Raw genomic sequence first — 13,477 nt, forward strand, 5'->3', positions numbered from 1 at the left:
AAGGTCTTTCTCTCTGATTTTTGGATACCCTAAAGGTCTATCAAATCTCTGTATTCTCCAAAAATTTTATGAAAAACTCATTTTATAGAGAGAGATATGATATAGTCCTTATCTAGGTCAAATACCTAGTCAAAGCTTATCCAAACATGGCAAGATAAGGGGTGCCCAACTCTTGGGCGCCTCCTTATTTTCGTGTATGGACCACCAGAAAAGGGTGCACAATGTGTGCCCTAAAAACCACAAAAATCTCAAAAAAAATTTGGATAAATTCAATGCAAAAAGGAAAGAGTTTTGAATTTTTAAAACTCTATCTCATAGAATTTGAAATCCAAACTTATTCCTACTTTGATTTGATCCACAATCACTTTTCATGTATGAAAGAAGAAAGGAAACCTTTTGGATATAGGAAAGACCTGGGAGAGGGCTCTTATCGCACAAAATAAGAGGAGATTGGCATGGAATAAGAGAGAGGGCATGGGAGGGCTTATGTGGTGCAAGGTGGAATCCTAGTCTTACTAGGATTCTATCTTATGACTTGTTTTAATTTTGTTTCTCAAATCAAATCAAACTAAAATTAGATCAACTCAATTAAAATAGGTCTTAACCTAATTAAAAATATAATTTAATCAGATTAAATTAAATTTAAATCTAATTTAATTTTTTAATCAAATTAGAAATTAGGTTGACCCAAGTTCTAATTAAACTAGGACTAGTTTTTTTCTTGCACTTGGCTTATCCAATAAATCAATTGGACTTGATCCAATCAAGCCCAAACCAAATCTAATTAAATCATATTCAATTAGACTTAATTTCAGCCCATTGGCTTAATCAAATTAAGCTAATTAGCAATCAAATTGCTAATCGATCTTCCTGCAACACTTGCACTAGGTTAAATGTCAACCGTATTGATCATTTAACCCTAGAATGATTTTTAATCATTGATCAACCATCCGATCGGATCATGAACTCTAATGTGCGTGACCTCATAGGTCCAAACCTAAGTCGGTAGCACAAAAATAAATTTTTGTACCAATCGAAGTGACCATCTAGCAATGGTACCCGACGATCGGATAGGTCGAATATGTAGAACAACATCCTTAGAACCCATACGGATATAGTTTCCATATAATTTATTTTTTTGATCAAAATGATCATAGGACACCTCAGAGTTCAACTGTCAACTCTGATCAGGTTGTCCACATTGTATTTTAAAATATCAAATCCATCTGATGGATTACCCTGGTCAAGATTTTGCTAAATTTAAATACAGTGACTCATTCTTCTCCAACTCTTGGAGTGGTCAATCTCATTTCGATCACACTCTGACTTTGCTAGTACTTAACTATGTCCAGAAGCCTTCCGTCATTGAATTAAAATTTAGTTAGTCCAGTACCAAAGCACAGTTAGTTGCTTGCAAGTCACTGAGGTGATGTCAGGTCTAAGGGACACTTATATGTATATCCCATCAGAGATATTCTTGACAGCAGAATGCTCTGGAGTTGGTCACGTTCAATGATGATGTACCCTTACATCTCACCCGTATGCCATACCAGTGTCTCCACACTCCTTGGTTAAGAGGACAACCAACCCATATGGCCTATAGCGACCTATGATCGATAGAAGCTGTCATCCTTATTAACAGCCTATCATTTGGTCGTGAGGCTGCTGTGAGAGAAGGAGCAGGAGGCTCCTGGACAGCGGTCGCTAGGCTCTTCAGGGGTTCAGGGGGGTCTCCAAGAGAGAGAGAGCTTTTGTGAGGGGAACTTCAGGTGAGAGAAAATTGGATGTACAAGGGTTGAGAGTGAGGTCTCCTCTTGTAAAAATTTCTTTTTCATAGTGAAGTTTGCATGCCCCATGGAGGTGAGCCCTTTTGTGGCTGATCCACGTATTTTGATTATTTTTTCTTTTATTTTGTTTCTTCTTTCTTTCTGCTGCATCGCGTGGTACTGAAAGGATCTTGGGAGGTGGTGTCCTGACCAGACATCCACCCAACACTAAGGATATTGCAAACTATGGGAAAGCTTTTCTTCCTCAGCAACCTCTCATTGACTATTGTTCTTCTCTCTGAAAAGGAACTACTTTTATATGCTTTGCCAAATTATTCTCCTCTCTTGTATATACTTCTTATCTGAATAAATTTGGAGGAGATGCCTTGCCGCCCCTAATTCCAAAAAAAAAGAAAAAAAAAAGAAAAAAAAAAGGAAAAAGGGTGATTTTGTGAAGGAGCAAAGTCAAGAGAATTTATTTGAAGTTGTTTGCTTTCTTAAAGGGATTCTCTGAGAAATATGAGGTCTTAAAAAAGATTAGATGATGTCATGATATATTGGCCTTGTGGGTCCTGGCTTTATTGATAAGGTTCGGATGATGCTTGTTCAAAGAAAGATTTTTAGATAAACTTGGTCTACCATATAAGATTTGTGTAAGTGGATGAACAAAAAGTTTGAAGTGATTGAGATTTGTGCGAGAAGCAATCCAATGGTTGACATCATGAAAAAAGAACTATCATTCTTCTGCACAAAAGATACGATTGGAAATAATTGATGACAGACAAAAGATAGATAAAATAATTTACATGCAATTATGTTCTAAATAATGAAGTATTAAATTGAAAAAGTAAAAGAGTAGCTTGGAATCGAGGCATGTCTAAAGACGTTGTCCTAGAAGCGATATCGCCCCCCTCATGTGTGAGGCTACTGGTGGCTACTCTTAAAGATACAATGACCTGATGGATAACCATTCATTTCTTCCCATCAGCATAGCTCTGAGAAGGCTAGATACAAACCAAAGAAGCTTTCATAGCTCAGCAAAATGGAAGAGAGCAAGAGTGAAGAAGTAGGTAGTAGAATTTCTTATATATATTTCTCCTCCCATTCTATCCTATTATATAAACTAGGTATAATAGAGAGAGAAGAACCTAATAAAGAAGGATGGCTCATAAAAGGGAGCTCTGTATTAGCCTTCCTAATAGAAGAAATTAAATGAGAAAGTCCAATGAATAGATTTGTTAAAAGATCATTCTCGTGCCTTTCTCATTGGGTCTTGCCTTATATGAGCCAATCAAATAGAGCAAAATATCAATAATAAAATAAAAAAATTTTGACAAGCCAAATAAAGCAAGATATAAATAATAAAATAAAGAAAGTTATTCATAAAATTATTATTCATTTAAAATTTTAAATCATAATGGAATTATTAAATCCAATAATCCCCCACATGATTTAAAATTTTAAGACCATTAAGCTTGTTTAAAATTATAAAATAAATAAAAATCAATAAACACAAGTCTCATATGCTGCGCATCCTATACTATGCAATGGATGAAAATACCTTTTGGATTTGAATCTCTACTTAGTGTTGATTGTATACATCTGAGGGCGTATGATGGACTTCGCCTTGAACCAGGCCAGTAAATCAGATTTCTACGAGTCACACACATAGTACAGCTACTTTACGGTTCAAAGCGGGTTGCACTATTAGAGGTCTTACGTAGGTATCTTTTCATACATGATTTAGGGAACAACCCTCTATCTATAACTGCGGCTTCACAGCTCCATGTATATAGTAGGTCCTCAAAGGATATTTGTAAGGGAATATCCTACCTCATGGGTCTCGGAACCATTCAGAGCTTAGGCTCTTCCTATCCTCTTAGATTTAAGAGCACTATCACCATAGGGATAAGGAGTAAAAATAAAACAAAGTGCTCTTTATGATCTTCTATTCGGTTTGTTTTTACCCGTTAAACCTTTATCGGGTTGGGTTGCCACCGTTGAAGACCTTCTTAGGGCTTAACCCCATCTCCCTCGATGATTTTAAGACCACTATCCTAGATAATCCTTTAGTTAGCTAATCAGCTAGATTTCTTTTAGACCTCATGAAGTTCAAAGCAATCACATTATGTTTAACCTTCTCTCTTATTGATTTATGTCTGAATTTTATATTATGATTTATTTTTACATCTATATTTTTTTATGCACATTTGTCAATTGCAGCCCTGCAATCATAATAAATAGAAATAGAAGAAAGAGGTGTAACAAATAATGGAATATAATATAAAAAATCTTTAAGCCATTTAACTTCATTAATAGTAGTATCTAGAGTAATTAATTCATATTCCATAGTATTTCTTGTTGCCCAAAGATGGCTATCCAAGAGGGGGATGAATTGGGTATTTAAAAATTTTAAGATACCTGTGTATAGAAATTTAATAACTAAGTGCTTTATAAAATAAGTAAACTATATGCAATAAGTAAGAATCATAAATAAACAAGCACACAATCACATGCTCAAAGTTTTATAATGGTTCGACACCAAACTCAGCACCTACGTCCACTCCCCAAGTAAACCAAATTCAACTATAATTTACTATAAGAATTACAGTTCGATTATTTTTTTTGGGATCACAATCCTATCCAGTTAGTTTTATCCTAAGCTCACCAACTACAACCATACGATGATTATTTTATGCGGACTAACAATCAACCTCGATTGATTTTACACTTGGCTTACCAATCAAACCAAATACAATGACTAACTCTATGCTGGGACCAACCCAAGTTTCTCACCCCAGAAAGCTTGAAAACAAATACAATAAAAGTGAAATCTAAAAGAGAAAGAAATGCTCAAGAAAGTCCGGAGAGGAAGTTGGAGTTGCTTTGCTTGTCGGCTTGGCTTCTTTTTTTCAAATACTTATGAGAGTTGGTGAAGGTCTTCAATGCTTAACACCAAGATTCTCTCACTTTGAGGATGATGGAAGGACTAAATAATCTTAGAGACATAACTCCTTCCTTTCATATTTTTTCAACTCACTATGAATGCACTTGAATGTGTTTTCTCAAAACTCTTCAAAAAGTCCCTTAAATGCACAAAAAGTGTTTCCTTTTAAATCCTTGATGTTTCCCACCAATGCAAGGCACTAGGAATGGCTACAATAAATGTTCTAGCCGTTGGAGAGGAAGAAATGGCCGTTGGAGGCGTGTTAGAGCAAAAAATGGTTGTTCAAAAGAACTAGCCGTTACAGTTCTGGGTCGGCTCAGTTTTCTCTGAGTCGACTCAGTTTCAAACTGAATCGGCTCAAATTTTGTCTAGGTTGGCTCAGTGTCAAGAGGCTGAAAATTAAGCTTTCTACCTTTTCGCTCCACTGCTCAGTTGGTCGGCTCAAATTGAAACTGAATTGGCTCAGTTGAATTGGGTCAGTTCACTTTTAAACTTGGTCATCTTAGTATCTGGAGGCTAAAAATTAAGTTTTCTATCTTTTTGCTCCATTGCTTGGTTGGTCGGCTCAGTCTGAAACTGGATCGACTCAGTCTGAAACTGGATCGACTCAGTTGAACTGTGTCGGCTCACTTTGAACTGGGTCGACTAACTAAACTATTCCATGAAACTTCAGTCTTTTTGTCTTTTGATTGTTCTCTCCCACTGGGTTGGCTCTGTTAAAACTCGATTGGCTCAATTTGCATGCCAAACATGCCATTGATCTTTTGACAGCTTTTCTTCTTTAATTTTTTTTCTAGGCTAGACTTGTTTTGTTTACTTAATTTTATTCCTTATTAAAATTCTTCTAAGATGTGTCTAGTTTGAAGAGCTTTCACCAATAATTTGATTGGTGGTTGTCCATTTTGATTTATCGAAAAACACTTGAAACAAATAAATAATTTAAATTCAAAGCTACACATCCTCAAAAATCTATATTAGTAATCTAACAATTTATATTCAAATATTTTTATTATCATCAAAATCAATCCTGGAGTCAATAATCTCATCTTTTTTAATGATGACAAAATCTTTTAAGTATATCTTTCTCTGAAATTTCAAATTCACTTCACTATAATCACATCATATATATTCAATTTCACTTTATCGTAAGCTCTCTCTGAGTATGACACATAAGTACAATTTGACTTAAAAAATTGGTATTGTTCCCCCTTACGATGTGCCAATTATTCTTTAGGGTTTCAAAATTCAAATTTCACTTTGTTTCATCTTAAAATCAAATTCAATCAAATTCAAACTATTTTACATTGCTTTACATTGCTTTGTTTCAAATAGTTTCAAATTATTTCAAATAGTTTCACTATGTGCCATTAGTTCTAATATAACCTATCAATTGAAAATTTTCAAACTTTCAAGAAGTACTCAAATTCATCTCCCCCTTTTTGTCATTATCAAAAAGGTGAACAATGCACATAATCAAAAGATCACCCAAATAGGAACATTGTGCACATAAAACAAACTCTAAATTTTCATTCATTCAATATAAAGGCCGTACAAGATACGACATAAGCATGATCAAAACATAGGATGCTGATATACAAAAGGCTCAAAATAAACATATCACTATATGCATCCTAATCTAATGTAGGCTCAAGTGGGATGGAAGAAGATGGATCCATGGGCATAGATGAATGCTGCTCAGCTAGCACCTCACGCATAGCAACTTTTACCAAAGCAGAAATGCTACCAGCAACCTGATCAACAACTCGCTACATGATGTCTCCAAATACTCGATCAACAACCTACTACACAATGTCCTCAATCTGATCTTCAACAAGATGAACAATAGACAAAGATGTAGCTGACTCTTGATGCACTGATCAGACTAGATGCAGCATATGTTCTAGCACTCTTCTTCCTTCTACCTCATCCATCTTTATCCAAGTACCATTAGCCACCTTCTTATACTTCATCCTCTTTAGTAATTTGGCATTGTAAGTGTCAACATGCTGCAACAACTTGCACGATTCTTCTTCTAACTCCACATCAAAATCTCTAAAGATAAAAGTCAGAAATATTCCATAAGGTGGAGCAGTCTTTATCCCTGAAACATTTTCTTGCATTGTCCTCAAAATTATAGTAGGTAGATTACACTTCTCTTTTTAAATCAAATGATATAGAATAGCAATGTCCTTTGTAGTCACAAAGTTAAATCTATCGATCCTAGGGAGGAGAATTCTTGCAACCATATGGTGAAGAAGATCATGCTCCACAGAAAGATCTCTAGCATGTATCTCCTCAAAGTGCATTACATCCTCTCTCCCAAACAACAATTGCAACCCACTAGCCTTATCAGATAGTCTTATAGCTTCCTCAGTGGGTGCCCTAAGCAATGATCCCAATCTCTCTTCAGTTAAGTCAATTTTAATACCTTTTACTTCAGACACAAAATATCTTGGACTAACCCTTGCATTGCATAAAATTTTCTCACTAAATTTGGGTAAGTGGGCAAGTTCAAGGGACAAAGGTACTCCCATCCTTGAAATTTCAGAAGCTTCCCAATCTCAAACCCTCAGTCTCCAAAAAATCAAAGTCAATATTTCTTCCCTCAGTCACTGCCTTAGAAGAGAATCTAGCTTTTGATCCTGTACAGGAGAGGGTGAAGATACTGGAGGAGTAGCAGTTGTCGAAGAAGAAGGAGATGGAGATGAGTTACTGGTGGATTGAGACGGCTCAGTGCAACTATCCTCACGCAACTTGGTCTGTCGTTCACCATGAATCCTACATCTTAGCAGTGGAAAGGGGCAATGATGCTTCAATCTTGAAGCAACACGTCTTTTGGGCGCCATGGATCCAAAAATTCTCCTGAAAATGTAGTGGATTAGGGTTTTAAGGAGGGTTTTTGGGGTTCCTAGAGTTCTTCACAATGGGATGACTCAAAATAAATTGAAAACAAAATGAAATAGGGCTTTCGGAAGTTTCATTAAAAAATAGGATCCCGACAAACTGGATTGACTAAGTTTAATTTTGATTCGACTCAGTGCTGGGTCGACTAAAAATTTTGGGTCAACTACCAATTTAGTCAACTCAAATATAAGCTTAGCCGACTCAGTTTGGCACAATTTTGAACTTTTCAATGTTTCAATGCTAAACATGATGCAACCTAGTCATACCTTTTCAAATGAAATTAAACCATGAATAATTCAAAAAAAAATTCAATACTTTAAAAGCATTTAATTTAGTACATATAACAAGTCAATCATTCATTTTGGCACATTTAATCAAATCAATAATTTAGATCAAATAAATCTAATTGTTTTCTAATTATGCAAAATCTTTCTTCATTTAATGGCTTAGTAAAGATATCAACGATTTGATTTTCAGTTGGCACAAATTCAAGCATTATATCATTATTTTGCATATGATCCCTAATGAAATAATGTCTTACTTCTATATGTTTTATTCTTGAGTGTAATATTGAATTTTTAGTTAGATTTATGGCACTTATATTATCACATCGAATAAGAATATTACTACAGATGATGCCATAGTCTTCTAGTTGTTGTTTGATCCACAATAGTTGAGCACAATAACTCCCAGCAGCTATGTATTCAGCTTCCATTGTTGACAAGGCTACTGAGTTTTGTTTCTTACTAAACTAAGAGATCAAATTTATTTTTAAAAATTGATATATACCACTTGTACTTTTTCTATCTAAACAACAATCAGCAAAATCAGAATCACTATAACTAATTAATTCTAATAAAGATTGCTTAGAATACCATAAACCTACATCTTGAGTATTTATTGAATATTTAAAATTTTTTTTAACTACCACTACATGGGATTCTTTATGATTAGATTGATAACATGCACACATATATATACTGAACATTATATCCGGCCTACTTGCAATTAAGTAAAGCAAAGATATAATCATACATCGATATAGTTTGGGATCCACTGCTTTTCCTTTTAGATCTTGATCAAGCTTGCAACTTGTGTTCATAGGGGTGCTACTTCTGGCATTCTCCATCTCAAATTTTTTAGTATCTTCTTGATGTACTTGCTTTGGTTGATAAAGATTCTCTCATTTGATTACTTGATCTGGAGTCAAAGAAAAAAATTGAGCTCTCCCATCATATTCATCTTGAACTCTCCCTGCATAAGTTTAGCAAAATCTCTATACAAATCTTTATTAGTAGCACCGAATACAATGCCATCCACATATAATTGCACAATCAATAAATTATTTAATTTTTTTTATAAATAATATTTTATCTATATTTTTTTTAAAAATTATTATCTAATAAAAATTTACTGAATCTATCATACCAAGCCCTAGGTATTTGTTTTAATCTATATAATACTTTCTTAAGTTTATATACATGATTAGGCATTTTTTTATTTTCAAAACTTGAAAGTTGTTCTACATAAACTTCCTTCTCAATTATTCCATTTAAGAAAGTATTTTTGACATCTACTTGAAGAGTTTAAATTCATATAACAAGCAAATACTAAGAGCAATCTAATAGCTTCAAGTCTAGCTACGGGTGCAAAGAATTCATCAAAATCAATTTCTTCTTTTTGATTATATCCTTATACAACTAATCTAGTCTTATTTCTAATTATATTGCCCTTCTCATTTAGCTTATTCCTAAAGATCCATTTTGTTCCAATTACTAGAAAGTTTTTAGGTCTCTCAACTAATTTCCAAACTTTATTTTTTTTGCATTGATTTAATTCCTCTTGCATTGCTAAAATTCAGTTTGGATCTTTTTTAGCTTCTATAATATTTTTAGGTTCTAAATGTGAAACAAATACAAAGTGATTCATGACTTCCCTAAGTGATGCTTTAGTCTTAACACCATGAGATGGATCACCTATTATTAATTCTTTAAGGTGATTGTGATCATACCTTTATTTTTTTGATAAATTCGATGTACCTTGTTCATCTTGGGATTATGGGATTTTTTTTTTGATATCTTATTCTTCATCTTCTTTTTCTTGAAAGGAAGCATCTTCAACCTTCATATCTTTCAACTCCTTTTCAAGATGACCTGTATCCACATCAAGCTCTTCTTCTCTTACTTTAGGAGAATTAGTTTCATCAAAGATAACATGCATAGATTTCTCTACAACTAATGTTCTTTTATTAAACACTCTATATGCTTTACTATGACATGAATAACCTAGGAAGATGCTTTCATCTGATTTTGCATCAAATTTTTTTAGTTTATTTTTATCATTAATTAAAATAAAAAATCTACATCCAAAAGCTTTAAAGTATGAAATATTAGGTTTTTTTTTATAAAGTTCATATGGAGTTTTCTTCAAAATAGGTCTAATTAATGCTCTATTTAGCACATAGCATGCGGTGTTAATAGCTTCCATCCAAAAATACTTTAGGAGACTACTTTCACAAAGCATGGTCCATGCCATTTCAATTAAAGTCATATTCTTTCTTTCTACCATCCTATTTTATTGAGATATCCTAGGGGCTGAAAAATTATGATTAATTCTATTTTTAGAGCAAAACTCTTTAAGCTTCTTTCAAATTCGGTGTCATGGTTACTTCTTAATTTCAAAATATTGCATTCTTTTTCACTAGTAATTTTGTTAAACAAATCAACAAATATTTCAAAAGCTTCATCTTTATGTGCCAAGAAAAGTACCCATATGAATCTTGAAAATCATCAATAATTACAAATATCAAATCTTTTTTTCTCCAAGATTAGTAGTTGAAATCGGTCCAAACAAATTCATATGAAGAAGTTCAAGTAGCCTAGTAGTTGAAATAATATTTTTAGATTTAAAAATTTTTTTTGTTTGTTTATCAAGTTGACATGCTTTACAAATTCTATCTTTTTTAAAATTTATTTTAGGTAAATCTTTTACTAAGTCATATTTAATCAATCTTGCCAATGAGTCCATACTTGCATGACCTAGTCTATTATGCCAAATCCAACTAGATTCATTTGCTTTAATATTCATAGCAACTAGACATTCAATGTTTTCATTTTTAAGCTTATCAAGATCAACAATATAAACTTTACCATGCTTCTTTCATATAAATTTAATGCTATCATCAAATGAACTAGTTACAATGCAATGAGATAATTTAAATATAACATTGAAATCCGTATCATATAATTGACTTATGCTAAGTAAGTTATGCATTAGACCTTCTACTAATAATATATTTTTTATGCTAGTGGAGGATGTAATCAAGATGTTATCGAGATCGATGATTTTGCCTTTACCATTGTCTCCAAATGTCATCACTCCTCCATCCTTAGCTTCAAGAGAGATAAATTATGATCTATCTCCTGTCATATCTCTTGAGCATCCGCAATCAAGGTACCATCTCCTTTTTGTTCTCATGGATGTCAAGCACACCTACACAAGTAAATCAAATAAATTTAGTTACTCAAGTTAACTTGGATGCTTGGAGGTTAGCATAAATGATTCTTTTTGGAACTTAAATTTGTTTAATCTTTTGCTTAATTGTGTTAATAACTTTTCTTGCATTAAAGGTCTTACATTCAATAAATTTATGTCCAATTTTATTGTATTTATAACAAGTTATGTTTCTACATTGATTTTATGATTTAGTGTACATATTTTTTAAGAGTTTTTGTTTCCTTAATGGATTGTATCCTATCCCGGCTTTGTCAAAAATTAATTTTTGATTTTCAATAAGCATTTGTAGGTTTTGAGAGCTTAATGTAAATCTATCTATAATGGATTTTAGTTTGTTTACCTCTTCTTGTAGTAATTCATTTCTTTTAATTAATTCATTTAATTTACTTTGTGATTCTTTTAAGTCATTTCCTACTTTAGCCTTATCTTTGCTTAAAGATTGGTTATCTTTCTTAAGTTTTTTGTTCTTATGAGATAATTTCTTATAATCACCAAGTAAATCATTAAATGCATCATAAAGTTCTTCAAAAGTAAATTTAAAAATTTGGTCATCGTCACTTACCTCATCCTCTAGAGCCATAAGGTAAAGATTTGCCTTTTCTTCTTTTGAAAATTCTTCTTCACTTGAAGAAGAGTCCTCACCATTGCTCCATGCTACCTTCAATGCTTTCTTCTTAAGCTTCTTGGAGCTTTTCTTCAAAAATTTACAATCCATCCGAAAATATCCGGGCTTCTTGTACTCATAGCAAAGAGATGGTTGTTCTTTCTCTTTTCCTTCTCTTTCTCTTTGCTACCTTCTCTCTTAATATATCTCTTCCTTAGTTCAAATTTTCTTTTTCTCCTCATAAACTTCTTGAACCTTCTTGCTAACATGACCATCTCCTCATCATCTTCTGAATCTTCTTCGAATTCACTTTCTTCTTCATGGATGGCGGTGACCTTGAGTGCTATGCTTCTCTTCTTCTTTATTTCTTCTTCCTTGCCTTGGTTCATGTTGAGCTCATGTATCATGAGTGATCCAATAAGTTTTTTTGAGGCTAATTTATTTAGGTCCTTTGCCTCTTGAATGGCGGTCATCTTTGACTTCCAATTCTTTAGCAAAGATCTAAGAATTTTACACATCACATCACTGTTAGAATAATCTCTACCTAAACTTTTTAATCCATTCAAAATATCAGTGAATCTAATGAATATTTCAATGATTATTTTATGTGGTTCCATTTTGAATAGCTCATACTTATGTACCAATATATTTATCTTTGACTCCTTGACTTGACTAGCACCCTCATGGATGACTTTAAGTCTATCTCAAATTTTTTTGATGGATAAACATGTTGATATCTTATTAAACTTATTAGCATCCAAAGTACAATATAAGACATTCATTGCTTTGGCGTTGAGTTGAGCTTGTTTCTTATCATGTTCATCCTAATCTTTTTCGGGCTTGGGAATGGACATGCCATCTACCTTTATAGTAGGTGTGTGTGGGTCTCTTATTATGATATGTCATATATCATAATCTTGTGCTTGCATAAATATCTTCACTCTTGTTTTTCAATAGGTATAGTTAGTACCATTGAAAAGCAGGGGTCTATTGGTTGATTGTCCCTCAACCAATGAAATTTCAATTGGATTTGCTATGTGATCTTTAGCTCAAATAATTGAGGAACAAGTGAGCACCTGCTCTGATACCACTTGTTGCCCAATGATGGCTACCCAAGAGGGGGGTGAATTAGGTATCTAAAAATTTTAAGCTATTTGTGTATAAAAATTTAATAACTAAGTACTTTATAAGATAAGTAAACTATATGCAATAAGTAAGAACAATAAGTAAACAAGCATATAATCACAAGCTCAAAGTTTTATAATAGTTCGACACCAAACTCGGCATCTGCATCCACTCCCTAAATAAACTACTTAAGAATTCAACTATAATTCACTATAAGAATTACAGTTTGATTGTTTTCTTTAGGATCACAATCCAATCTAGTTGGTTTAATCCTGGGCTCACTAACTACAACCGTACAATGATTATTTTATATGGACTAACAATCAACTCCGATTGATTTTACACTTGACTTATTAATCAAATCAAACATAATACCCAACTCTATGTTTGGACCAACCCAAGTTCTCATCTTAGGAAACTTGAAACAAATACAATAAAAGTGAAATTTAAAAGAGAAAGAAATGCTTAATAAAGCTTGGAGAGGAAGTTGGAGTTGCTTTGCTTGTCGGCTTGACTTCTTCTCATTGAATACTTGTGAGAATTAGTGAAGGTCTTCAATGCTTAACACTAAACTTCTTTCACTTTGAGGATAATGGAAGGACTAAAGAATCTTAG

This window comes from Elaeis guineensis, chromosome 10 (assembly GCF_000442705.2).
Source record: "Elaeis guineensis isolate ETL-2024a chromosome 10, EG11, whole genome shotgun sequence".
Classification (NCBI taxonomy): Eukaryota; Viridiplantae; Streptophyta; class Magnoliopsida; order Arecales; family Arecaceae; genus Elaeis; species Elaeis guineensis.